The following is a 26,149-nucleotide window of genomic DNA, read 5'->3' as shown; positions in this document are numbered from 1 at the left end:
CTGGATAAAGTATTCTTGGTTGCATGTTCTTCTCATTTAGGACCCTGAATATATCCTGCCAGCCCTTTCTGGCCTGCCACGTCTCTGTGGAGAGGTCTGCTGTTACCCTAATATTCCTCCCCATGAAAGTCAGGGACTTCTTGTCTCTTGCTGCTTTAAGGATCTTCTCTTTATCTTTGGAATTTGCAAGCTTCACTATTAGATGTCGAGGTGTTGAACGGTTTTTATTGATTTTAGGGGGGGATCTCTCTATTTCCTGGATCTGAATGCCTGTTTCCCTTCCCAGATTGGGAAAGTTTTCAGCTAGGATTTGTTCAAATACATATTCTGGCCCTCTGTCCCTTTCGGCGCCCTCGGGAACCCCAATTAAACGTAGGTTTTTCTTCCTTAGAGTGTCATTTATTTGCCTTAATCTGTCTTCGTGGTTCTTTAATTGTTTATCTCTTTTTTCCTCAGTTTCCCTCTTTGCCATTAACTTGTCTTCTATGTCACTCACTCGTTCTTCCACCTCGTTAACCCTCGTCGTTAGGACTTCTAGTTTGGATTGCATCTCATTCAGTTGATTTTTAATTTCTGCCTGATTGGATCTAAATTCTGCAGTCATGAAGTCTCGTGAGGCCTTAATGCTTTTTTCTAGAGCCACCAGTAGCTGTAGAATAGTGCTTCTGAATTGGCTTTCTGACATTGAAGTGTAATCCAGATTTTGTAACTCTGTGGGAGAGAGGGCTGTTTCTGATTCTTTCTTTTGAGGTGAGGTTTTCCTTCTAGTCATTTTGCTCAGTGCAGAGTGGCCAAAAACAAGTTGTATTGGAACACGGGGGAGTATCACTGGTCCGTCCAGCTGGTCTTCTGGGGGAGGGGCCTGCTGTGCTGATTCTCAGGTGTTAGCACTTGGGGGAGCTGCTCTGCCCCTGCCTGCTGCCGGGCTCAGCGGGGGTTGTTTACCCCGCCAGGCCCCAGGAGGAACAGCAGCAGTTGCTACGGCAACTCTGGAAGCCTGGATTCAGCCTCCGCAGGAACTACGGGGCTCGGGGCTCTCGGTTCTCCGTCTGCAGGGCCTGGAGGCTCCGGGGCGGGGCCGCTGATCTGCTCAGCTCGGGGCAGGAGCGTCCTCGCTGTCCTGGGCCCTCCCGGCCTCTGCCTGTCCCGGGGGAGGCCGGATCCTGGGCTGTGTCCCGGCGCCCTGTGCTCCGGGGCCTGCGCTGTGGGATTCGCGCTCCCGCCCCGCAGCCCCCTCCGCGGAGCCGCGCCCGAGCCCCTCCGAGCTGCTCCGGTCGGTCCCCGCCGTGCGCGCTGCAGCCCTTAGGGAGCTCGGAGCACTCTCCCTGCGCTCGCAGGTGTCTGTTAGTGTCCCCGGGAGCCCGAGGGCATCCCCGCCCTCCTGGGTCCTGCTCCAACTCCCTGCGAGCCCCTTTCCGCCCGCCCGGGAAGGTTGGTGCAGCTCCTGCTCCTCCGGGACGGGGCTCTCCTGTCCTGGGGACACTCGCCCCGGCCTCAGCCCGGCTCCTCGCGGGGCCCCTCCCCCTCGGAGGCCTTTTGTTTCTTTATTTCTTTTTCCCCGTCTTCCTACCTTGATAGAAGCGCGAACTCTTCTCACTGTAGCATTCCAGCTGGTCTCTCTTTACATCTCAGGCCGAATTCGTAAATTTTCAGGATGGTTTGAAGGTTATCTAGGTAATTTGGTGGGGACAGGTGATTTGGGGACCCTGCTCTTCCGCCATCTTGCCCCTCCCTCGAAGTATTATTATTTTAGATTTAGATTTGGGAGTAACCAACTAAGAAAGGGGTTATTGAAGCCTTGAAAGCAAATGTAAACTCTTAGACTGAAAAAGCAAGGTGAGAACAGCAGTGAGAGGAGAAATTTGGAGAACACTACTACTTGGGGGTCCAACAAAACAACAGACAGGAAAGGAGACAAAACTAATGAACCAGCAGTGAGGGCCAAAGAGTTTGATGATGAAGAGAAAAAAAAAAGCAATCAGTTGATTCAGGAATGTCTTGGAGATGCAGAAGAAAGGGTACTGGTCATGGGAGCCAAAGGATAAATGCAGAAATTAACCTTTACTAGGAGAAATAACTCACCTGCATAGGGAACATTTCAGTGTGAATGGATTTGAATGTTCCCTTGCAGAAATGGTGATAGATGAATTTAGAGAAAAGTCACACCTATTATTGCAGTGACATTTAAACCAATATCTACTTAAGATACCCATAATAAGAAATAAGTTTCCTAGGAGCAGACAATATAAGCACTGAAGACTGTAGCCAATAAATAGACTTCACTCTTCAAGATATTTGGAATGGAGAAATAGATTTGGGAACAGGAGAGAAGCAGGTTGATGCTTTTATTAGTAAGGAAGTCGACAGGCTTGTCTTTGTTGTTTGTCATCATCATTATTGTTGTCAGAACATTTCAAAGGGAAAGTTTAGTGCAGGAAAAGATGAAGAAGTCAGTTGAAAAGGTTCAGGGGCAATTTCAGATGTATAATATTATAAGTAGAATAACTTGCTCTTCTTATATACAAATGCTTATGTATGACTTTCCCCAATTTAACTGCAAGTAAGTTGGAGATAATTAAGATCACATAGCTGAAAAAGAGACATTAATGAACAGATTTGCCTTTCAAATGGCTTCTGAAGCCCATTTCATTGACAAGCTCTTATGTAAGAGCAAAGTCTTTTAATTTGGAAGAGTCGGCACGACCAAGGAAGTAAAACAAGAAGAGGATCAAGGATCAAAACCAAAGCTCTAAAGAACACAGCCTTAGGTTTATTCATAAACCTAAAAATTCATTTTTAGAGGTATCTGGACATCAGTACTTTAAGTAATCCTTGGATAGTGTTAATTCTGGCAGAAATGAAAGGAAAACCCACAAAGTAGAAAAGGGAGAGCCTCACAAACTTAAGTGGCTCATTCTTGGTAGGGACTAGGAACATCAAGATTACCTCACTTCGTCCAAGAGCAAATCCTGTCCATACCCGCCCCTGTAGGAGGGAGGCACGACCTGTGCAGAGCAGCTACCGGCAGTTCCTTTTACTGAAGGGAGTAATGGTCAAGTAGCCTCCACAGACACCTGTGCAATACCTGCCAATCTTTACCAGGAGAAATTTCCACTCACAATTCCTTCCATCAGACAATCCCTTCTTTAATATCCTAAGGTAGTCCAATGTTCTCCAAAAATGGTAAATTCCTGGATGACAAGAGAGAGACTTGAAGGTAGAGGGAGGAAAAAGTTCCATAAGCGTCTGGACTTGGATGAGGATAAGCAGAGCCAGTTCCAGATTCCCCGCACCTCCTATTTCAATTACACCTTTTAAAAAGAAGATGACATGTAAAAAGATATTAGGAGACACAGTGTACCTAAGAGCAAAGATATATGCCCAGTCTCATAACAGGAAGTGGGAACACTTTCTGTTTTGGAGGTGAGAAGGAATCAAGGTGAATTAAAATATAGGGGAGAAAATAAGATAAGTGAGGGAACTCTCTGGATTGTAATGATATTCACATAAATATAGGAGACTAGATCATTTATGAGAATATGGTACTGGGTACAGTAGTGGGTCTATGTTTTAGGGTTTGGGAAATTTGGGCAATTTTTGAAACAGATTTATGGATGGTGTGACACACTGTAAATAGGACATTATTATAAAAGTCCAGCTGATGGTAGGTAGGATAAATTTGTAGTTTAAAATAATAATTACCAAATTACAGCAATATTCACTATGGTTCAATTTATTTTGGTTTAAATTATTTTCTCAGTAACAGATGTCCATGTTATTTGCAGTTGCCAAGCCACATGAATCTGTTTTGATAATAATTGTGGGGCTTATTTAAAAATATGATTTGTTTTATTAGACATAAACTGAATATTTAAATGCCACTAAATGATTTTTTTAAATAAGGCTACAGAATTCCAGTGAAATTACTCACATTTCTCCCATCTGTTATGCAAAAAAAAATTTTTAAAAATAAAAAGAAAGAAAGAAAAAGTCCAGGCTTAAAAAAAAAATTTAGCATGTATAAACACTTGACTTTCAGCATTTGCCTATTTACTGTGATTTACTAAATTGTTGCTTTAAATGAACAGAAAGAATAAAATGAAAATGGAACCAGCAGGAATAAACAAGTTTTGTTAGCCCAGAGAGGCATTATATAGAAATGTCAAACTGACCACCTACTGAAAATGTCTGGAAACCTCACTTCTTTCTAAATGTCACCAACTGCTCAAAATAAACACTGGATTGATGTACTAACAGCTTATATGATGTTCTTTTAAAGTTACCCATATTTTATTCATTCTTTTTTCCCTCCAAACTTCAAGTAACAACTGCATTTTATTTTGCTTTTCCCTAACAGAACATCTTAAAAATCTTGCTTTCTTCTCCCAGAATAACTTCCTCTGGCTTAGGTTACTTCACGATACCCTTTAATTCCTTTGAGGCCTGCTCCAGCCCAACATGAAAAGGGCACAGGATTTAAAGTCAGAAAACTCAAATTCAGAATCTGCCTCTTGCTAGTTTTGTGGCCCTTGAGCAAGTTTCAATCTATCTGGGCTACAGTTTTCCTGCTGGAAAGCAGAAGGATTCTAATCTCATCCTTCAACCTTAAAAATTCTGTGATTCAAACACAAAATTCTTAATACCAAGAAATATACAGAAGCACCAATAGTAGGTTACCTAAAAAATCAGGATTGAAAAGAATGCCAGCGTCCTCATAGAAGAGAAATGTAGGCTTCTGTACCAATATTCTCATTCCAAATTCCCCAGATGTGCCATTTGGGCCTCAAATTTTCATGTGAGACTATCAATGAGAATGTCAGAAAGAAAAGATTTAATTTGTATATGTAAGTGTGGATATATATTAAATGTCTGTACACACACACACACACACACACACACATATTCTGGAAACTATCTTAGAATCCATTGAAGTCAAAAGGCATTCACAAGGTACTAGTTGCCAATGTTAAGATTTGATTTACTTGATAAACTATATCCAACCATATGATTGGAAAGCAATCACATAAAAACATTGGATATGTTACTTGTATAAAAAATATGTTTTAAATCACATAAATCACAAGGACAATCTAGTGCCAAGAACTTGTTATGATTCTCAAATATTTAAAATTATCTTGAACAAAGTACATGCCTTTTTGGAAATTGTAATAAATGTGTATTTATATTAAATGTTTGTTTTTAAATCTCTGGAATAGAACTAAGCCATTTTGTTTAGTATCAAAAAGAGATGTATATAGACTTTTTCCAAAAGAATAAATTCAATGAATTTGCTAGTTTCTGCAAAAAAGTACCACTGTATTATGTTTATGTATGTATGCATATATAGGTAAAATAAGTGATAACACTCTAACATGTTTATCAAACTCCTATAGCTTCTTAATATTTCATCAATAATTTAGTATTTCCATGTACTAAGAACGTATTTTAGAGAAAAATTCAAGAGATACAGCAAATATATTTTTAATGTACTACTTTTGGAGTTTAAAAATGCCTAAAAATTATATCCCAGGGCAAAGGGTAATTTATGAAAATCACGAAGATTATATAAAGTAGAAGAAATCAGACTCCAAGAATAATTTTGTATTGATAAGATACTGACTAAACCATTGTCTCAAAATTATAGAAATTTGTTAAATCATCTCTCACTGCATTGAATTCAGGTGTGTCAATTATTTTATGTGGTCCAATATACAAAGACAACTTTGCTACATTGTATAATATCCTCCAAATTTTTATAACTTCAGTAAAAATAATTCAGAATTAAGTTACAGAGATTTTTCTCTGTAGAGAAATCTGTAGATTTTTCTCTCAAGAAAGGGTCATTCACGGGAGTGTTATCTTTTAAGTATAATTAGCATAGCGTTATATATTAATTTCAGATGTACAATATAATAATTTAACAATTCTATCTATTACTCAGTGTTTATCAAGTAAGTGTACTCTTACTCCCCTTTATTTCATTCATACCTCACCTACCTCCTGCCTGACAACTATCAGCTTATATTTAAGAATCTGGTATTTTTTTTGTTTATCTCTTTATTTTTTGTTCATTTTTTTTCTTAAATTCCACATGAGTAAAATCATAGGTATTTATCTTTCTCTAATTTATTTCACTTAGCATTATACCCTCTAGGTCCATCCATGTTGTTGCAAATGGTAGCATCTTACTCTTCTCTACAGCTAAGTAATATTCCATTATATATAATCTTTATGCATTCATCTATGGATGGAGCCTTCAGATGCTTCCATATATTTACTATTGTGAATAATGCTTCAATAAACATAGAGAGGTATATATCTTTTTGAATTAGTGTTTTTTGTTTTCTTTTGATAAATATCCTTTAGTGGAATTACTAGAACATATGTTAATTCTAGATTTAATATTTTGAGGGACTCCAGACTGAAGCTTTCCACAGTAGCTTCACCAATTTCCATTTCCACCAACATAGCATAAGGGTTCTCTTTTTGTCCATATCCTTGCCAATACTTGTTATTTCTTGTCTTTTTGATGCTAGCCATTATGGCAGGTGTATGATGGTACCTCATTGTGGTTTTGATTTGTATTTCCTTGATGATTAGCACAAGAGTGTTAATTCTACCTTTATTATTATTTTGGGGTGTACAAACACCGTTTCAAAAATGAGGTTCAATTTTTCCCTATGACATGTGAATTGTAGGTCATATGACAAGTGAATTACACATTCATCTTTCTAAATTATTCATTACAAGTCCAGCTGCTTGTGACTTCAGTAGCCTATAATAGCTAACGTTCTCTTTTTATTTTAAATATCTTAGATAGGGTCAGATGTCTAAATGCCAGTTCCTATCTTTCCAACTTACTGACTCAAAGCATTAGTCCTACTCTAATAACTCTTCAACCCATTAAGACCACTAATCCATTAATCTGTCACTTTCATATTGACAGTCAGCCCCTTAATTACTAATTTAAAAAATCCGTTTAGATTCCGGCCCACAACTTTCATTTATTGAACTTATTTGAACAAACAAAACATAATACTCAATCCTAATTAAACCCAAATATCTTACCACACCATGCACCCACACTTTCAACAGGATGTTGAAGGTACACATAACCATGCTAGCTACTCTACTTCACATTTGGGACCACTTATCTCAATTGGGACCTCAGCAGTGCTCTATGATTATAATACACATCAGAGGGAGTTTAGTCTCCCAATTACAAAGAAGGTTGTTTCACACTATCTTGAATTTTCCAAATTTCCAGCTCTCACCTCCCCACCTCACTCTCAAATGATAACCATATTCTTAGTTCACTGAGCAAACTGAGAGAACCAAAATAGAACTTCTTTTCTCGCATCATCTACCATCATGTTTGCATCTGTACCTGTGTACAGAATTTCCTTTCTGCTACAGTGAATGAAAAGTCCTTACATCTACCTAAGGCAAACCCATACACTTATATGCATTTCATCCTCCTCTCTATCTCAAGAATTTTGTTTCTCCATTTTTCTTTTTAAAAATGAATTTCATTTTTTTCTGATTATCAGATCATTTCTATTCCCATTTGGATATTACATTCTATAACAGCTTTCACTAAAGAAAAAAGAAAACTATACCTTATGTGCTTAGTTACTGCCCAATTTCTCTGTTTGCATTTTGGCAAAATTCCTCAAAGGGTTTGTTTATGTGTGCTGCCTCCATTTGATTTCTTAGGGCTTTGATCACAACCATTCCTTTGAAATTGTTTTACTCAAGGATAATGACAATTTCCATGTTGGTAAATTCTATGGTTATATGGTCTATATTTAGTCCTAATTTACTCAACTTCCAAGCAGCATTTGACACAGACATTCCCTACTTCTAGAAACATTTTCTCCTTTTCAATTCTAAGACACTACCTATTCTTGGATTTTATTTTAATATTTCCTTTCAAATTCACTTTCTGCATTTCTTTCCTCTTCCTTATTAAGTACTGGAATGACCCAGAACTCAGTCATTGCCTCTCTGCTTTCTCTATCCATCCTGATTCCTAGCCAATGCCATCCAGGCTTGGAAGGCTTGGAAACCATCTACATAAGTTTGTATGCTTATCTTAGAATACCCCCACTGTCTCTTGACTGTTGATCTGATTGCCAAATCTCTATCCTCACTTGGATCCTTAATAGACACTGACATTGAACATTGAGTGTTTCTAAAATGATGGTTTCTATCCCATCAAAACTGGTACCACCATTCATCCAATTGTACAGGCTAAAACATTTGAAATACTCTTTTTTTTTAACATCCAAACTTCAAATCCTAAATCATGAGCAATTATATTATGCTCTGCTTTAAAATCTATCAGTCTGACTACTTGTCTTTACCTTCAATGCTAGCACCTTAGTCTAAGGCATTACCTCTACAGAGGCTAGGGTGATTTACTTTTTTAAAAATCTGATTATAATACTTCTCATGTAAAGCATATGGTACCTGCTTCCCAACTTCCACTTAAAAATTGTCAGCCCTTCTGTGAACTTCAGAAAGTACTAACTGAAAAAAAAAAAAAAAAGTACTAACTGCTTTGTCCTTGACTTAACAAAAGGTAAAATATTTCTAGGAACAATGACTTTGTTCTCACTATAAATTATTTTGTGAACATATGTGGTAAACAAGATTTTTTTGTTTTTTGCTTTTAGAGTCAGGCATTCTAAGATGAGAACTTACCTGCCCTACTTAGTCATGATATTACTCATGAATATCTGACCCTCAGATTCTGAGTTCTGCTTGTCTTCCCAGACTTCAGAGATCTGCTAGTCTCTCCCTATCTAGGTACCCTCCCAGAATCTGCCTACCTTCCTCTATCTCTTAAATTCTTATTTGATAGTCAAATAGCACTGCCTGCCACTTGACAGATTTTTATACCTCTTAAATCTGATACTTTATCTCTCTGCAACAAATTTGTAAGTTATATTTCGGGTTGCTATTGTCTGATCCTAAACCATTTCTGACTATTTCATTACAAGTTTACATATTTATTTTTATAGATTAATCTGCCGTACTTAGCATATATATTTTTAAATTTTATGCTCCTTGTCCTTGTGGGGACTTAGTCAGAGATAGAATAATCACTGAATTTAAACTCATGTAAACATCCATATTGTTAGTTTTCCTTACTTTTCAGATAATTTTTTCCTCTTTACATATATTTTATTTCTCTATAGATCTCTGAAACTAATGATCTTTATTGAATACAATGAATAATCTACATGACTTAATCAAATTGATTTTTCTATTAAAATGAGTTTTATTTTATATTTCAAAACTATTTTATGAGAGGGCAGTTATTCACAGGAACTAACTAGTTCATCCTATAATATAGTAGAAAGTATTATGTTACACTTCTTGATTTAAATTCTTAGAATTAAAACAAATAGTTATAGATCATTTACTAAATTAAAAATGCAGTGTTCCAAAATATATTTTTATTGCTACTCTTGAAGTTCAACAACTCTATCTTATTGGACTGATTTAAAACATTCAGTTAGAACAAGATTATAAATAAGCAATAAATATGCTCAGCTATTTTCTTATGTTTGAGCATATTACTTGAAAATTATTGATTTTAGCATATCCATTCTAACATATAAACTACCCACTGATGCCTGTCTCTAAATTTTAAACTTGTTTACATATTTATAAGTTGGAAGGTCAAAAAGGTAATGTAAGTATTAAGAGTGAAAAGAATAAAATTAGTCATATATTTTATGCTAAGATTTAATACCATAATAGTGCTAAATTATAGTGTGAAAATACAGGCATTTTGTACTTTAACTGGACTAACAAACAAGGTACAAATAAACAATAGGAATGAAAATGAATGAATAAAAATACAACAGTCAAGCAAATAATTAAGGGGAATACTGTGTTGTAAGTCTCCCAAAATGAAACTGCAATACTGAAGGTCATGCTGATTAACATGCTAAATAAATTTAAATCTGTGGTGTGATTCTGCTATTAAAGCTAATGAGTTACTAAGGTGCTTTTATAGTAGAATAGCAGCACAGATGAAAAATGAAGCTTTCTAAATTACCTAAGTGAAGAAAGATATGCAAGGGTTAGGAAGGAATCAGAGGAAAGATCTAGAATAAGAGTTTGGGATACTAGAAACTCTTAATATCAGAAAAATCATGAATGATTATTCCCAAAGTATGTTGCAGATTGAACAAGATAGAAGATTAAGGAGCAACACAAGATAAGCTTAATCATAAAGTGAAATACTTTGACAATAAAAATGGGTAAATATCAGACTGACTTTAGGAAAGTTGTGAAGTTATTTGCTTAGAGAGTTTTTAACACAGACTAGGGCTTCACTAAGATGTTCACTAGATGCTCACTATAAGGTTATCTCCCAAATATAATCATTAAAAAATAAACCAGACACTCTAGTTGGCACTTAATAAAAACTCTTTTGACTATTATCTATTTTAAATTGTAGTTGGCCATTTTCAATGAGATCAGAATATGTCTTGGAATTAAAAAACAAAAAACAAAAAACAAGATTTAAAATAAGAAACTAATTCTGAATTCTAGCTGACTTAGTCTTTCTTCTCACTCCACATGGCCACAGTATCAAGAAATAAGGTTATTTGTTAGTGAGAAGAAAGGATAAGGATACATACATATACATATACACATCCAAGAAACTACATCCATTACCATTATTAAAAATATATACATACACATTTAAACACTTAAAAAAAACAGCTCTCAGCCTTTGTGACATGCATATTGATAGAAGGGACACAAAGCATTCCATATAAATAATAAATAATGTCTCATTATTTTATGACTATATTTTTAAATACATGAGATTTAAAAATTACACGTGATTACTAGCAATGGACCAAATTCAAAAGCAGATATCCCAGTCCAGGAAAATTATTGTTGTTGAGACTTAGAGGAGGAAAAAGTAAAATTTAGAAGAATAATCTCAACACACTAGAAGAGGGACTAGTCTCTTAGTGCTAAGATTAATAATAGCGAGTACTTTCTAGGTGAGAGGAAACTGAAGTTGCTATCAGAAACCCAATCCATAAATGCATAGTTGTTCATCATTATGACAGAGTAGAAAATGTGCATATTGCTCATTTCTTAATGGGGTCAGTCACTGCCAACAAATCTTTTTGGCATCTTTAATAAACTCTAAGCTTAAAAAGAAAAAAATATATATACTCTTCAAATGTTGCTATACATAATTCCATGAGCTAGATTATCTATTCCAAAATACAGCCTGGCCTTAAAGGAATAAAAATAAAAAAGTGATACACTAATTTTTATTTATTTATGATAGTCACACACACAGAGAGAGAGAGAGAGAGAGAGAGAGAGAGGCAGAGACACAGGCAGAGGGAGAAGCAGGCTCCACGCACTGGGAGCCCAACATGGGATTCGATCCCCAGTCTCCAGGATCGCACACTGGGCCAAAGGCAGGTGCCAAACCGCTGCGCCACCCAGGGATCCCCTAAGAAGACCATCTTAAGGAGGCTTGATTATGTTTTGATCCACAAATTACAAAATTAATATTAGTAGTTCCCGTATTTGACAAGTATCTGATGATTTTTCTTAGAAAGCTTTACTTAAAACATCAATTTTTAGCATTTAATACTAGAAATGTAAAGTTATAAATATGGGATGGAGCTCTTTAATGTGTATTATACAACTCCCAATTGTGCTGCAAAACAAAGACACACAAATACACATAAACATGCATTTTAAATTAAAGCCACAATGGGCAATTACTGGAGTATTCAAACATTTATTTACTAATCTGTTCAACAAATATCACATTGATCTACATGAAATTGCCATTTTTGTAGGGCAGAAGTAATTGGATATTGGCAGTTTCATATTGTTCGACTTAATGTTTATTCAATCACTTCTGTGTTTGAGATAGACACTGAGGATATAATGTGAAGAAAATTAGAGTCTGTTAAGTAAATTAATCCTCTTCTGTTTTAATGGTCTTTTAGTATCTCTATAGATCCCCTGGATGACTATTTTCAATCCATCCATCAGCTCATCCATTCATTCCTTCTACAAATATTTATTTGGCACTTAATAGATACCAGGTATTTGCCCAGGTTTTACAAATAAATTCATTATCAAAAGAAACATAATGCTCTAATGAAATTTAAACCTTGATCAGGGAAACATACGTCAAAACAAATAATCCTCACAACATTTTAAGTGTAAACATTGTGATAGGTCCATTAAGGAATAGGTACAAGAGGCTCTAAAAGAGCACACCAGAAAGATCTTGTCTGATTTTGTAATCAGGAATCCAGATTCTTTGAGGCATTTTAGGACTATAATGGAGGAACCTCTAATAATGGTTAATATCCAATGTAACTAAGTGCTTTACACATTTAAATCACAGCCAAGTAGACACTACTCTGGTCTCCCTTTCACTTCTCAGGAACTGAATCCCGATGGGCTGAGCAACTCGCCAAAGAAGACAAAGCAGAGATATTATAGCAGAATTGGACTCCAGCAGTCTTCCTCTAGTACCTATGCTTTCAGTCATTGTTTATGTTGCTTTCAAAGGCTTGGCTTTGATTTATGCTGCATGGCCTGGAACTCCAGGGCTAACACCCACAGCCCTAGGATACAAATCTCAAAAAAAAAAAAATAAAAACAAAATAAAAATTATATATATCCCTAGGGTTTTTCAAATAAGCCCTTTTCTTTGTGAACTGAGACAGAATTAGGGAAAGCAGAACAAGTACTGGCAATTGATGGCATGGTTAGTCAGCCGAGAAACAGTTTAAACTAGGTCGACTCAAGTAGTCATCATCTCTGTTCTTATAATCCTGTGAAATATGACCTGAAATTCCTTTTCTTCTGAAACCCAAGATTCAACACAGGAATTGAAGCAAGCTTTATCCAGCTCCATAAATGCACACTCCAAAGAAACCGAAGCTTACAAACAACTTCAAACCAAGGGCAGAGTCTCACAATACCAGTTTGTGTACAATCAACTCCAAATTTTAGTAGTCAGGGTTAAAACTGAATAATTAAGTAAAACATACAACATGAAATCCTTAAGCAGATGTAAGATAATTTGGACAAGTGAAATACTACTCAGTATACTTGGTAGAAATTCTTTCCAAGCCATTAATTTCATGGCAAGTGATACCTCTTCTCATCACTCCAGATGAAAACTGATACTGTGAACATTACCATTTAATGCACTTAGTCTGAACTGTAATATAATATTCATAAAAATATATGAGTATTATTAGAATTGGTAAATATGAACTATAGGACACAAAATTTTCTGTGCCACCAAATCCCATCTTTTCAAATATTCACCTCTCCTACGCAGTTAAGGAAGAAGGGCATAATCTTCACTGTTTTCCCCTACACCTCATTTGTAGGAAGCATGTCCACTCTGTTCAGAAGCCATGAGTGCCTACTTTTTAAGAGATATCTTCATCTATATGTAGACATCAAGCTTATTTAGTAGTTTATCCCATTCAACAAAGTACAAGTGGAACATTGTAACATAGCAAGAGAGAAGTTATTGATGTGTATGGTATATGAGTTTATCTATGACACAGGTTTCTTAGGTTGCAAGCAATGGATACCAGCATGGATATTTTAATCAAATAAGGAATGGGTTAGAAGGGGATATAGGAACTCATAGGAATCAGGGAAGGCAAAACAACCAGGCTTAAGTCTGATAAGAAAAAGGCAACACACATCTTACTAGGCTTTCCAAGTCACCTCTACTGCTACCAAGACTGAATGCTAATCATTTGTTCCATTTTGAATTGTTCTATTCAAGTTTCAAATCCCACCCCCCTTCCCCCAAAAGGGAATCTGACTGAATAGATCTTAGGCCTCTATATTCTTGCTGGAGAAAGGAGAATTCTAGGAAGGTTCTAGTAAAAGAAGCCTCCAAGGACCCTTCTGCTTGTGGAGTAGAAAAACTTGATATATTACATATCAAAATTGCTCCATACTGATGGTAAACCTTTCCCCAAAAGGAAATCAAGATGCTGTTATAAATCACTGTTGGTTGGCAAACGATAAGAAAAGTAAATAAAACAATTTTTCCCCTAAACTCACTACCCAACAATAGCACTCCTAGATAGTCAACAAAAGCAAAATGCATATACACATATAGGTTCCTAAAAGATATGTACAGAATATACAGAGTAATATTTTTGGTTAGGAAATACTGGAAATTACCTAAATGTCCATTAATAGTAAAACGGGTAAACACTACATGAAATAACATAGGTGAATTTCACAAATAATCTGTTGAAAGAAGCAAGATACTAAAGAGTACCAAACTGCAAACTAGTTGCAGGTACAACTTAACGTGAGTTGTTAGAAGTCAACCTATGAGTTACTCTCAAGAAGGTAGGAACCAGCAAGGGACAGGAGGGAGTTTCTAGAGTGCTACCAGTCATCTCTTTCTTGATCTGCTCAATGGTTGTATTCAGATAATAAAAATCTATCCACCAGTGTAAAAAAAAAAAAAAAAAAAAACAAAATGAAAGCACAATGTGTTTTTAGTTTTCATGTAATAGTAAACGTGAACCATATACACAGCATTGTGTTCACATGCAAACTCCAGAATTAGCTAATGTTATTGAAATGCTTTTACATGTATTATCTGAAATTCACTATAAACCCTAAGAGGAAATCATGCTAGGTGAGACATAGTGTACTGTTCTCCACAATATGGGACAAATACTCACTGGTGGCACACAAATTGATTTCAGGTGGCCTATAGACACGGCCTTACATAACATTGAATCACACAGTGAGAAAATTGTCCTGTTTCAAAGCTTTTGATTTCATTAAGGAAAGTTCTCAGTCTGATACCAGTATATCTTCAACCTCTTTCTATGGCTTGCTAATTTTTTTTTTTTTTAACAAAGAGAGAGCAAAACCTCAGGATTTAATCCTTAGCTAGATTTTCTTGCTAGAATTTAATAACATTGATTTAGCTTGGGTTTTGTTCTGTGCATGTGTTTTATGGACACCTCTCATTTATGGCAAATGTTACTGATTATCCACTTCTAATAACTATATCATTTTATTTTATATAAATTTAGTTCAAAAGGGAGTCAATTAAAACATTTAGGAAATAAGAGAACAATTGAAATACAGACTAAAAAAAAAGTAACTTATGATACCATCTGACTGAAGTTTAAAAAAAATTGCTGTAACTGGAGTGAGGGAATGGGATGAAAACAACTGCATTTGGAGTTTAAAATCTAGATTCTAGATGCAAATCCAGAACATATTGCAAGAACTATCCAAACAGGCCCTATGGCTTTGGGTGAGATATCTCACCTTTTTGTATATTAGCTCTGCCTGCCAAATATCGATAATTCTGTCCAGGTTTTTTATCTCACAGGGATACTATGAGAATCAAATAAAGTTTAGTGAATGTAATTCTTAGAAGCAAAACACCATACAAATCTAAGCCATTACCATTGCTTTCAGTTAGCTCCATTTTAAGGAAAAAAGGCAGAGCGCCTTTAAGTGATTTGCTCAAGATCTGACACAAACAGTGGTAGACACATGAAACTGGTTTCTTAAATGCCTGACAATGGTCTTCTGTCCATGGATCACCTGCTCCCATATTAAAGAGTTTCCAAAGTTTATATAGTTTCTGTTTACAGAAAGTATAAAGAAGAAAGTAGGTTAAGTGAAGTCCTACAACGCCAAGTGTAATGAGATACAGCTGAACGGGTGGTCTTGCTTAGAGTACACCCACAGGACAAGCTACAGGCCAGGGAGAAGCAGCTGCTTAGATCTACTTAACAAAGAGGAATTGCCATTCAAGTCCTCACTAATCAATCTTTAATTGTATTGCACTTAGGGGTCCTGTCACTGTCACGCCAACTCTTAGGTATGGACAGGGGTCATTTTCTAAATTGAAGCCTTAAGTGAAAACCACATGTAGGTCAAAATTACCCTGCATTTTTTTTAATTCACTCAGCCATGAATTAACAACATACATATCCTTTGTGTGCACTTCTATAGAGTAATGATTCTGTGTACTACATTTTGAGAGAGGTTAAGCTAGCACAAGAAACTAGCACTATTTCCTATAGTTAGAGGAAAATCTAGGTGTTGCAGCTAAAAAATTCAAATAGGACTTTAGTGATCAAAATTCCCAGTAACAAATAAATGAGGGGCAAATTGAAAACTATGAAATATCCTTGTTCATTTTATTTTAATATTAAGCCTCTAAAATTTAACACAATTTCTTACAACTTTATAATTCAGTGTGTTCACATATTGGAGGGTGGAATCAATTGTTAAGGCGGTGTGAAACGAAATAAATTTATGAAGGACATCTTATGAGGATATCACATTGCTGAGTTACAAAGATGTGTTGGCCAGAATATGGTGTATCTTCCATCTATTGTTCACCTATTACCTAGAAGTTTCATCAGACGACTGAAATTTCTCTATGAAATGCAATTCTAAGCCAGAAATCATAGCTGCCATTAAAATTAAAACAGCATTTTTCATAACCAAAGGTACTCTCAATATATAAATCAGAGAGCTTTGTGTTTAAAGCTCTGTGTTTAAAGTGATATAATACTAGACTGATGAAATTGCCATTTGTGTAAATCAGAATTTATTAAGCATTACTAGTTTATATTTATTAAACAAGAAATAAAATGAATTCTAATAGCCCTATTGTGACCAATCACATGAATATACAGAGAAAATTTGATATTTGTCTTAGATAATATTTTCCTGTGCAGAAAGAACCAGAAGGACATGCAGTTCAATTTCCATACATGGAAGAGCAACTCCTAGAAATGCCGCATTAAAATTATCTTAAAAAGTAAACTGTGGTTATTAGAGGTAGAAAATACTTGTAATCATAAATCACAAACTCAAATCCATAAACTATCCTCAATATTAAATTGTCATGAAATATTGGTCATGACCCCTTTCTTAAAAAATATCTGTTAGAAGATTTAGCAAGGTTTTGTGTCAAAATAAACACCAAGTAATTCAGAATGGAAACTTCATTTCCTGTTAAGCTCTAACTTCTATGAGAAACATAACCATATATTTCAAGCCCACAGCTTAAGTGGCTTATAGGAGTTTTATCTTCTATTTAACTGCACTCAGAGCCACTGTGTTTATATATATGTCCTTCTCAAATAATGCCTCACATTCATTAATACATTCTACACATATTCTGAATAGTTACTTACATTTCTGACATTGTTCTAACCAATAGTAGGTCAACAAGAGTGAACTAGACATAAGTGTTCACTGCTTTCAGGAAGCACTGAACAGTTCATAACAAGCATGACACATGTCGCAAAATGGTAGAAACCATAGGTGTGCTTCAAGTAGTAATGTGTAGCTGGATGGGGAATGAGGGAGGATAAAATATTGCTCATTATTTTTAAACACAATTAGAAATATGGTCATTGCAACAGATTCAGTGTGATTTTTCAATGACAATCAAGACATAATTATGGTCCTGATAAAAATATAATGTTCATATGGGACTATGTGGATCCTTTCAAGTCTATTTTGGGCATTATTTTTTTAACCAAATGGCTGTATCTTTTAAATTAATAATTAAAAATAAATATTTTAATTTTTATTCTAGGAGATGACACAGAATAAATTCTACTAATGAAATGTGGGCCTTGCTTTCATAATAGTTCACCCAGGATTCTATCCTAATCACTTTTTTTTTCTTTTCTAAAGATTTATTTATTTATTCATGAAAGAGAGAGAGAGAGAGAGAGAAGCAGAGACACAGACAGAGGGAGAAGCAGGCTCCATGCAGGGAGCCCGATGTGGGACTCGATCCTGGGACTCCAGGATTGTGCCCTGGGCCAAAGGCAGGCACCAAACCGCTGAGCCACCCAGGGATCCCCCTTAATCACTATTTCAACTTTTCCAGATGCTTCTATGTTATTTTTTTTCCTTAAATCACTTAAACATAGGACTATGACCATCACAGGTCTCCCTGTCCATTTTAGTGACATAGTCAAAAGATAAATAAAGAACTAGACAACCAAATAAGCATCTGCTGAAAATATCTCAAAGGAGGCATATTTTTAAAAGGGTACCCCTTTTAAACACATGGAAGGTTATTTTTAGATTTGAAACTACTATTTCAGAAAAGCGATATTGTTTATTTGGAAGAAACACTGAAGGAAAAGAACAATGGGTTAGGTGTAGAGCAAAACAATGTACTATAAAAATAAGCATCAAAGGAAAAAGTAAAGATATGCCATGTGGAAAAACATATTTCGCCAATGTGTTAGGAAAAGCAACAAATACTACCAAATCACACAGAGGACGAGACATTTCTTCATAGTGATTTTCTACAGATGTCAGCTATGGCTGGCCACTAATTTATGCTCAGAGAAATAAATAAGAATGGATGGTTTTAGTTGAAGGACTTTTAGGTTTGGTGTTTAAGCTTTCTTGGAAGGATTGCTGGTTATTCTGTACATATAAAAGTACTTGCAAAGGCATATTCAAATCTTATTTTTAACATGAAGGCAGTGGTCTGTAAAAGGTGCATGCATCGCTCTGGTAATGATAAAAACAACGTAGGCCCCCTCCTCCCATCTTTCTAGCCTCCCCACACAGAGTGGTCATTTATTTTTCAGTTTGTCTTAATGGCATCACTATTTTTCCTGGCTTCCACAGTTGAAAGCAGCTGTTGGGACCACAGGTTTGGAATTAAACACCTGAGGCCCAGCTCCATCACTTTAATTTTGAGCAAACAACCTAACCCAGCCTTGGTTCCCTTCTCCATACAATAGGGATCCTAACAGTGTCCTCACTCAGGTTTTTGTAAAGATCACAATAATGCAGGTAACCTGAATCTAGTAAGCATGCATTATGGGAGCTGATATCATTATTGCTATGATTATCCACGTATTGTCAGGATCACTAGGTTTTATTCTTCCTTTTCTGAGCTTGTTGACCCTTCCTACGGTCTCTCACTCGGTTTCCTAGTGTTCTCCCTTTCTTGGTTGCAGACATATGTTCCACCCTCCTCATAAACAAAAAAAAAAAAAAAAAAAAAGAAAGAAAGAAAAAAAAGAACACTTCTCTTTTGTACACCTGGTTTCAGCTATAAATACAGGCTGTCCCTTTCCTCCTTTACCCAAATGTGACACCCCAGCTGCATGAAATCACAGGCTAATAGGCTATCCAGCCTAAAGTGTTTGCAGCTGGGGAAGCCTAGCATTACCACCTAACCTCTCTGGTAAGAGTCTCATTCCTCCTGAACAAGATTACTCTCCGACCTAAGGCATTTAACCTCTGTCAGTACCTTTCATCAGGGGTTCACCAGACCTTCCCCCATAGAAGCCCTTGTGCCCATTGTAAAATGGCAACTTGAGCAAATGAGAGAACTTCTCTTTTGCCAGAGATTTCAAGGTCTCATACTGTGAGTGCACCCCTTGATTCCTTACCACAAGGTCCCTGGAGTACAAAAGGTTGTGTTGACTTTTGTGTCTATCCCGTCCCTTCTCACCTTTCTGCCTTCTTCTCTTTCTCCCTCTTTCCCTCCATTCCTCCTCTATCGTCTCCTCTACCTGCTTCCACTTCTTTTTATTAGACCTGAGTGGGTGCAGGTTTTTTCAAACAATTTTAAATACATTTGGTTGCATCAAGGTGCATCTGGTTTGAGCAATACTTCGTCGGTCATCCAGAACGGCATCTGAAATCTCCTGTTCTAGATGGGTGACAAAAATAGAGCAAGCTGTAAATATGCAGCTGGGTTAGATGTATGGAATTTAACCATTTGTGTTTTGTCAGACTGCCTTAGGATGGCTAAACCCGTTCTGAAAGGAAGGACAAGGTGAATAGCCAATCCCTACATGACTTGTTGTAAAATGATATGAAAATACTTCATCGCACTTCTAGCAAATATTTGAAAATTTGGAGATTTACCTCCTTTGCCCTCAAAGAAGAAGAAACTTGGTTTTGGTTGCTAATAGTTCGGGCTCTGGATTACTGATTTATTAAGATCTATAATAAAAGAAAAATTGAGGCTAAGATCTTTGTAGAGGGATAAAAAGGATCTTGGGAAATATCAGAGTTAGGAGGACCTAGCAGAAGGGTTACTAGCTGGCATTCCAGATATAGGAGAGCAACGGGAAGGAATCTAAGAGGTATTGTCTGGAAGGTGTCAGTGTGTATCTGTGTATGTGTTTGTGCTTATAATGGAAAAAAGGAATCTGAGCCTAGATGTGATGGCATTGACTCAGAGAAGGTCCCTCATAACGAACACCATGCTGGAAAACACATTGCATCAAAGTTCATAGCAGCTGACAGCTCAACTCTACTTGGGTGAGACTCTGTCACCGGTTATATTCAGGAGGGGTAGAACTTTTGGTCTTCATGGAGAAAGGAAATTGGCCCCTTCCTCACATACTTTTTCATGACCACCCAATAGGGAAAATGCTGTGTCATGTCGTGAAACTTTGTTCTGACCCTATATTATTCATCCTAACTCAAGCTTTTCTACAAAGCCTTTAGAGAAACTGTAATCCCTAAAGTGACTCATGGAAATGAGCAAATGCTGGGGAGGAATTCTCACAAATTTACCTTAGGGAGCTAAACTGAATGAATTCACCTCATTTACACTCAGGGATAATAGGTACCTGAGATGCAATACCCCCACAGACCCTACCCAAGAAATCCTTGATGGCATGCTGCAGCATTTCCTTCACCTCAGTGTGGATGAAATGTGGGGTTGAGGACTCTGAGGTCATGCAGGCTTCTGAGGCTCAATAAAATATCAGAAGTTCTGGGTAAGCCTCAGAATATAACATCTTCATTTTCTAATAATTTATTATGATAGTGTAACTGATACAGGATGGCATCAATTCGTTCCATATTTATCTATTTTGATTTTTGTAATCAGACTTCCCCCAGAAAAATACTTCACTCAAGGAGGAGGGGTGAGGGTGGGACACAGACCTGGTCTTATCAGTGACTGCAGATCTGTATGATTTCAACAGCTTGATTTGCTCTTCTTCCCCTCATTCCCACCCTGCTGGGCAAATTGTAGGCAAAACTAACCAAATCCCCCAACACCATGTGATACCACCGTCTCCCATACCCACCATCCCACTGACCCAGACCATACACCAAATAATCTTTGTCTTGGAAATTACTCTTCCATGAAGTTGGCCTTAATGTGCGTGAAGTCACACATGTAGACCCAGAACCTCTCGCCATCAAGGTCATCGTTAGGGCCTGGAGCATGTGTTAGTTCAAGGCAACACAGGCTCCTGTGACAAAGGACTCAGACTTCAGTAAGCTAAAAAACCTGAAATAAAAAAAATCATACTGGCAGCCTCAGATGAATCACAAAAGGTCACCTTCTTCAGACATTTCCCTTACCCATCTCATGTACGCCAGGCAATGAAAATAACTAGAAAAATGTATATCCCCCAAAACAGAGAATGACAAGAATTTGGGAAAATCCTCTGATCAAAGAGTCTCACTTCAACTCAGAGCTAGTTAAATTTACACACGATGAGCTGGCATGGACAGAACACAAGGACTCCACATAAAGCCTCCTGAGCTCCAGTGTCATCCAGGAGAGGTTCAGCAGGAAGAGCACAACAGATACAGATGACAGTGTACCAGGTAGCGCTGCTTCCTCATCAGTGGCAAAATGCCACTCCAGAATACAGTCACGATCAAGTCAAAACATTGAGTAAATTCTACGTGGAGTTGTGTTGATCCTGTTTGCCACATTACACTTTCCCATCACCCCCATCGTCTGTCCCCTGCTCAAGCTCAAGCCCAGGTAATCACAGGGCCCACCAGCTTCTACAAACACTGGAGTGCCTATGCCACACCGTTATGCTGTATTTTACTTCCACACCTTCCTGCATTCATGTGTTCTCTCTTCTTGTTCATAAATGCTTCCTCTGTCTGGAATCATCCCATCAGACAAACAGCCTAAAATATCTCCCATCTCAAAACAAAACAAAAACTCTCCTGTGATGTTCACATTAGTCTTCACTTGCATCCAATACCTGAGCACCTCTTTTAGCAAACAAACGGGCAAAACCAAAACATGATGTTCATCTCTGTTCTACTCCCTAGTCAGGCTTTCATCTTTGCTATTCCACCAAAACAAGAGTTGACAATAGTTATCTCCATTGTTGCTAAATGCTATGGCTTTTTTTTTTTCAGTCATCTTCCTATTTGTCTTGACAGCAGCACTTGACACCGTTTAATCACAGTCTCCTAATAATAGTCCCTCCACTTAGCCGCCCTGATGTCACCTCCTCATGGTTCAACTTCTACTTCACAGAGAGTCCTTGAGAGTTTAATCTGTGGGATTCTCCTTATCTTTTCAAACTCTAAATTTTGGAGTTCCCCTGGGTGTACCTTCTGGGCACCTCTTGTTCCAGGATTTTATAACATCTATGTCTTCCTAACTCCTAAATTTATATCTCTGGCTCAGTATCCCTTCCTGACAAAATCATGTAATGAAATCAACTATTTTAAGTCTATTTCAAACAATTTTAAGTGAAGTTATTTTGTTATTCTAATTAATTTATTCACCTAGGATTGAAAAGAATATCAGCATTTTAGGGTTATTGCAAAGTTGAACTGAAATGCCCTAGGTGAACAGATTCTTTAAAAATTATTTTAAAGTGTTAAAAAATACAAATGACTCCAAATTAGAAAATAGCTCTAATATTATTTATCAAATTGGCCCAGATATTAAAAATGTTAGTGGCTCAAATATAATGCTACTTTTCAAAATGACATTCCTCTATTCAGTATACAATGATTCTATGAATCTATGTAAATTTTTATGTTACATTCTTGCATTTTCCATGAGATTCACTAAAATATAATTGTATGTGAACTTTTAAAATGTGTCTGGCAAACACCTTTATTTTTCCTGAATTGATCCTTCAGGGAAAAAAAAAAATGTTATGTTCCAAAACACAAAAAAAATCGTGAAAGTTTACCACTGAAATAGAAGCAGACCAACCCAGTAAGACAAAACACTCCATTTATAATATTTGCTGTCCTATTAGCCTTCATAGAAAATTATTTCCAGGGAAAATCATAAATAAAAGAACTGCTAGATTAGAACAATCAAGAAAATTGATTATTTGAAAATTTAACGTTCAAACAAGAGTTGATTTTTTTTAACTTTTCTACACAGTTATTATGATGTCACAAAAACATGGGCACAGTGATGCTGTGAGATGTTCTTGATCTATGTCTAATTATATAAGGTTTCTCTAAAATACGAAAGGGGTCAGCAGGGGATAGGACTACTTGATAAATGTAGATGAGATTAAAGCAAACTGTATGAACCAAATACTATTTTTTTTGCAGCATGATGATTTCTGAAAACTATTTGCTGGGTAATTATGATTAATCCAAAAGAAAACCTGGCAACCAGTGCTTTTAATTCAATTTATGGGTGATTAGGGCATTGAGAAGGTAAAATAATAGCTCCCTTAATGGGGCAGCTTTTAAGCATGAAATTACCTTTGGAGTGCTTGTAGAAAAACATTTCAAGATTTGAAGAACCGGTCGTGATTATTAAAACCTCTGACAAGCATTCTCAATTCTCTAATAATCAAACACAATAAAACTTTTTTGTCCTATTCATGTTCAACCTTTTGGTCTAGGTCAGCCAACACACCCACATTGTCACATCTCCCATCACATCTTCACGGTGAACTCCTGTAACCTCTTTTTCCTCTTTCAAGCACAAATTCTTGTCTTTCCCCTTTACCAATTCTTCAGTGTTACAGAATCTGGTCTTCACCATGGAGTTCCCCATGATGCTTCATCCCTCCACTTATTTCTATTATCCTCAACTCTCTATTTCACCCAGTTATTTTGTCAACCTCTTTATCACAGACATACATTTCAATCAAATTCTCATCATATTTCTCTGAAGGATCAGCTAAAATATGCCAAAAGAACACACAAAGCAAAACATACTTCCAAATCCCCCACATAAATGGATGGGGCCAAGATAACTGGCAAAAAATATTCATTATTATAAAACAGGGAGAGATGGACACACATAGCAGCAGCAAAATAAATACTGGGCCTCTATGGTTTTTAATTGACCTGTTAGAAAGCTTTAGCATATGCTAGCACATTTATTTCTCAAGTGGGCTATGGTTTCTGGTGATTCTCATGTGTATATCAACAACAACAAAGTACTGGAGTTATTGAAGTCATTTATGAACTGAATGTTATTAATGGTATAGGCTGGGATCTTATTATACAGCCTACGGTTCAAGAAAAAATGCCTGTATAGCCATGCCTCTTCGTTAAAGATATACAATGTTCAAATTATGTATGTTATGATGACAACTAAAACAAGCTATGACTGACTTGGGCTCAAGACACAACAGAGCCTCACATTTTCCCTAGGTAAAAATAATATACACAACCAATCAGGGCTAGCTTCATAGTATGTGATCTGGGACATCACACAGAGTCTTATCCTCTTAAGGGCCTCAGCTTGGTTTAATGCTCATGTTACCTTCTTCAATTTTTTTTTAAGATTTTATTTATTTATTTGAGAGAGAGGGTGAGCGAGAGAGAAAGTGCATGATCAAGGGAAAGGAGAAGGAGCAGATTCCCCACTGGTAGGAAGCCTGATGTGGGACTCAATCTCAGAACCCTGGGATCATGACCCCAGCTGAAGGCAGACGCTTAACCAATTGAGCCACCTAGGTGCCCCTGCCTTCTTCAAATTCTTAATAATTTTATTTTTTAACTTGCATTTTCCTGATGAAGACTAATGGGACAATGAAGCGTGCATGTTAGTAGAAAAGATAGGCACAATATGCTTGTTGATCACTGCTCCCCATCACCCCACTCCCATACAGTGTTTGCGATACCTTTTGAAAACAGAATTCTGGAGGGCACATGCATGTGGGTCCTATGAGATGCAGAGTGAGCAAAAGGTAAATGTGTTCGTCTGTAACCAAATAAGCAGAACATGCCAGCTCTGAGAGGTCACACTTTCTAGAGAACCAGAAGTTGCTTCGAATGCAAACATAAGGTAAAGGCATTCTAAGAGACATGAGCAACCAAGGAATCCTACCATATGCTTTCATATTTGCATTACTTTCCTACGTTAGCTAAGCACTTACACCGAACATGATGACATAGAAGGAAAGGAAAACAAAGAGCAACCTAGAGTTCCTTTTCGTTTCCTTACTCATCTGAGTGCTGAAGGTAGGTTGGTAGAATGTATGCATATCAAGATGTGAACTAGGAATAGCTGAGGTGGTTTTGTGCAGCACTTCCATATGTATGAAACATAAATTAATTTGGGTAGTTATGCATACGAGTGAAATGTTCCTATATTTGCATTATAAACTGGTGTTGCGTGATATAAACATGAATAGTAAAATTTATGCTAATAATTACATTTTTCTTATTATGACATTAAATAACAAGCAGAAAACAGTGGCAAATCGAGCTAGAGTGTGGGAGAAAGGAAAAAGCTTTACATTTTGTAATCTTTAATGGTATTTTTCCTCCTTTTCGAACACAGGGCTCTGCATTTTAATTTTGTACTGGACTCCACAAATTATGAAGCCAACCCTTCAACTAGTTTCCAAGTGGAGAGGGTTGAATATGTTTAGTCACATGTGAAAGAGAAGAAATGGAGAAGGGTATAGCTAGGCTTACCTCTGGGATAAACCCTGTTTTCTTATATATTTGGACATAGAAAGGTACGATGCACAAAATATGTTTATTTGGTCACAGCTCTTGAATATATGTACCCCAAAAGTTCCCACATTAGAGAGAAGCTCCCCTAGCTCCCCTCTTCATGCTTATTATTTGATACTTACCATCTATTGATTGGTATTTTATTATAATGACAATTTTTAGAAATTAATTATGTTATTGGAAACCTAACCTTTTGTAAAGAAATCTGCTATTTGACACTATGCATCTTACCCTTGAGCACATGGGTTTGAACTACGTGAGTCTACTTACATGCAAATTTTTTGGTACTATAAACGAATTTTTTATCTTCCTTGTGATTTTAACTTTTTCTCTAACTTAAAGAGTATATAATACATATTGCATGCAAAAAACGTGTTAACTGTGA

This window comes from Nyctereutes procyonoides, unplaced genomic scaffold (genome assembly GCF_905146905.1).
Source record: "Nyctereutes procyonoides isolate TBG_1078 unplaced genomic scaffold, NYPRO_anot_genome, whole genome shotgun sequence".
NCBI lineage: Eukaryota > Metazoa > Chordata > Mammalia > Carnivora > Canidae > Nyctereutes > Nyctereutes procyonoides.
This window is presented reverse-complemented; position numbering follows the sequence as displayed.